The sequence below is a fragment of the Ambystoma mexicanum genome, chromosome 8 (genome assembly GCF_040938575.1).
Source record: "Ambystoma mexicanum isolate Mex_15411 chromosome 8, UKY_AmexF1_1, whole genome shotgun sequence".
Classification (NCBI taxonomy): domain Eukaryota; kingdom Metazoa; phylum Chordata; class Amphibia; order Caudata; family Ambystomatidae; genus Ambystoma; species Ambystoma mexicanum.
Window position 1 is genome coordinate 1137034602 of NC_090929.1, and position 3692 is coordinate 1137038293.

Here is a 3692-nt window from a genome sequence, read left to right on the forward strand (position 1 = left end):
TTGCTTTGAACCTTGGGTTGGCGCTTGTGCCTCTGATGCGCATGCAGTAATGTGATTGCAATTTACACTTGAGGCACCTAGAGTCTCAATAATAAGGGTTTCTCTTTCTTATGCTCCTCTCCATATGTATGCCTCTCTGTCAATTGTAATTCTAGAAATGTTATCAGACTATTTGGGGTGAGCTTATTAGACCTCGCTCATCTTTCTTGTGCTTCTTCTCTTTCTGTACATTTTCTAGCCTATTCCTCAACTTCAAATGAATGTCTTCCAATCCCCCAATTCTTGATTCCCCAACTCTCTTCGACCCTTAAACAAACCAATTTTGATAAAACCTACCACTCCTTCGGCTTTATTTTCCTACCTTTCTTGTCTAACATCCGTCATAAATGAAGAAGTTTGACCAAGTCAAAAGTCCTAACCTGCTAAGAATGTTATATTGTCTGCCCTTTTTCATGAAGCTCAATTTCTGTTTGTATGTAAGCTTGTCTCGTTTGACTGTCTTTTCCCTATTGTATGCTCTAGGTGACTCACTCCTTTACATATTTGAATACCCTTTTATAACAATTGTTTTATTGTTTTATGCTGTCATTGCTGTATGGAATTAAAATAGAACACAGACTCATTAGAAATACCTCCTCAATGCCTTTGCAGAGAACCGTTGTCATTCTTTCAATCAAAGGCCAAATACCTTGTGGGTAATCATTGAATAAACTATTTCTATGAAACACTATGATCTCACTATCACCCAGGCCACTCTCTAACTTTGTCTTGTGCATTGAAGAAGTTGAAAAAGCCAAAAAAACATCCAAGCTGTCCACCCTGTGCTCTGATAAGTGCTATTACAAAATCACAAAACATGGTCATAAGGACTTTGCACCAATCTTGATGAAGCTATTCAATTCCACTCTTAGCCAATCGGGTGTCCCCTCCAAGGTCCACCATACCATAATAAAACCCGGCCCTTGTCATTATTGCCCCATGTGTAGCTTGCACTTTTAATGCACTTTTAATTGGGCCAACACATATGAACATGGCTCATGGTGTTGTCCAAAGACAGCAAATCTCTTATCAATAATGGATGCACTGCTATTAAGACCAACTGCAAGACATTGCCTCTGTGCTAATGTTCAAATATAATAATTTCTGAACTCATGGATGAATGTTTTCAGATACACAACAACTGTCCCATATCAATTACTATGTTGTGCACATTACGCATACTTTTGGCCTGTGCAAGCCTAAGTAAATGTGTATCCTGTTAATCAATCCTTTATAGCAGGCTTGTCCAACCTTTTTGAATGTGGGGCCGAAGCATTAACTTTTTGTCACCCAGTGGGACGGCGAGCCAAAAGTCAACAACCTCACCCAAAGCAGTATATTAAAAAGCGATATTGTGTGACCTTTGACACAATAGCATCACAGGCAGTGATAGCCATGCAGTCCCAAGGATAGCTTTTGGTGTCATGGGCAGTGATCAAAGGTTAGTTGCTTGTGATTTCTTTCAGTGTCTATGTGTTAATATTTTTCTGAAATAGTGGGGGTGACCGAGCGTAGTGAGGGAGCTACAATGTTCTAGGGAGGGTTTGGGGGGGATCCCCCCCAAGAATTTTTTTTCAAATATGGGGTTGAAATGGTGCATTTTACAGCAGAAAAGGTGACCAAAAAGCCATAAGTGTACAATCAGTTCTAAAGGGGAACATGAAAATTTCATGTCACCAACAGCAGAAAAGAACATTTTACAACACAACACATTTTAATGATCAATGTGTCCACAGTGTAAGACAGCACTGTCACTGATGTAACACATTGTCATGCTGGTTGTACCCAAAATATGCCTCTGTAGCAACATGTCTATGCTGGCTGTTCCCAATTTAGGCCAGCATTGACCTGTACAAAGCATGATTGATGCTGCCTGAGCATGTGCAGTGTGCCCAATACATATGGCAGCTTATCTCTGTAATACACATTACTTCTGTGGTGATGAAAGAAGCATAATTCAATTCAACAGATAAAATGTTGAAAAGCGATCACCCAAAGGTGAACCTAATTGAAGAAACGCAATGTGAGCACAATCTAAAAGTATGCAACCTAGCAGGCCTAGTGCACACTTTACCTTTTCTTTCACCAATAAATCGGGGGGGGGGGAGAGCGCGAACGCAGTCCCCCACTACCAGAAATAATGCAGTCGTGTATCCCGCATTTGGGAACAAAGCAGGGGTCAGCAAATCCGATGTGCAATGGGTAAGCCTCACCCTTGGGAGATCTGCCCTTGAGATCAAATTCTCCCCTGCCAGCTAAGTATGAGCTAAGTATGAGTTGCATGCAAGAGGGAAGGGGTTGGGTCAGTTCTGAGAAGCCCTGCTAAGCGAGGGTGAGAAGGCAGGCCCTGACCCAGCCCCAACCCCCCAATCCCCGGAAGCTCTGAGCGTCTGCAGAGCTGCCTGTCCCGCGTGTAGGGGGAAGCTCCAGCAGGCAGAGCCCAGCAGAAGAGCAGATTGTAGCGCAGTTCCTTTCTCCCATCAGGTGCTGCTCGGCCCGAGATTTGTATAAATAGCAGGATGGCTTGAGCAGGCCTGTTGCAGTCTGCACACTGGCCTGTCAGCCCCACACGGGCCCATGGCCCTCCTGAGCGTAGCTGCTCAGCGCTGGCCCCATTCACACCATCATAATCATCCTGGACCTCGACGCTTCACCACCCCTGAATCTCAGAGTTCTGCTCAATGACAATGCTGAAGCTTTGACATCTTTGCTGTAACCATATGCCGTATTGTGTCAGCCGAGCCTGCACAGCGCCAAAGGCAAGTATTCCCTTGTCAGGGCCCAGAGGTCACTGAGTCTTCCAGTGCCATCCACTTGGCACGGCCTACTGTTCCCAGCGTTTTCTACCCACAAATCAGCACCACTGCCAAACAGAACTGCATCATTGGGGCCCATCGCTGCTGCTCTCCGACTTGACCCCAGCCCAGCGCAAAGGCACCCATGCTTCTGGTCTGATGTTGAAAAGCCTGGCTCTGCTGAGATCCGAAAGACAAGAACTAAGGTATTTTGGGAACATAGTACTATTGTTTTTTGTGTTGCAACTGTATCAGCTCACACCTCTCCTGAAGAGTGTAGGCTGCCCTCAGACTGTGCTACCAATAGAGTGAAAATAAGTTATACCTATTGGGCTTGCCTGTTTCACTTTTATGATTGGGATCACTGCTGCATGGGTATTAAGCGCGTTATAAATAACCTATCATACCACTCGTATTTTCTCCAGAGCTGCAGCAACTATTCGAAGTGTACTCCGATCCATTTTGTGAACAAACTCAATCCACTAACAAAAGAAAACTTTGGTTCCCATTGATTTGGATTTGGATTTTGTTTCCTTTCTATACATTTCTGGAGAGCATTTTTTGAAAGGTTGTTCTGGAGTGTGTAGATTATTTGCTATTGCCCACTTTTGCTGAATGGCAATTTCGACAAAACATTTTTTTGCAGCATTTTTTTACGCGTTTTTACCAAAAAAATATAGATGGTAATTTTGGGTAAGGTATATAGAAAGTGAGGGTGCAGGGGTTCTGCCACCGGTTTTTGTGGTAAAAAAAGCAATAAAATTGACCCAAATGAATGTGGCGAAATTGGCATTCGTCATAAAAAAGGCAGAGAAAGTTTATTGATACGATTATTTATGTGTCCACAGGTCAATCACA

General features: G+C 43.5%; 1 non-coding gene across 1 annotated transcript; it reads right to left on the reverse strand.

Moving 5' to 3' along the window:
- Window positions 1–2139: 2139 nt before the first annotated feature.
- Window positions 2140–2302, reverse strand: LOC138474911 (U1 spliceosomal RNA). The gene has a single exon (XR_011269132.1). It is a non-coding gene; the product is annotated as a U1 spliceosomal RNA (small nuclear RNA).
- Between the last annotated feature and the right edge of the window lie 1390 nt (window positions 2303–3692).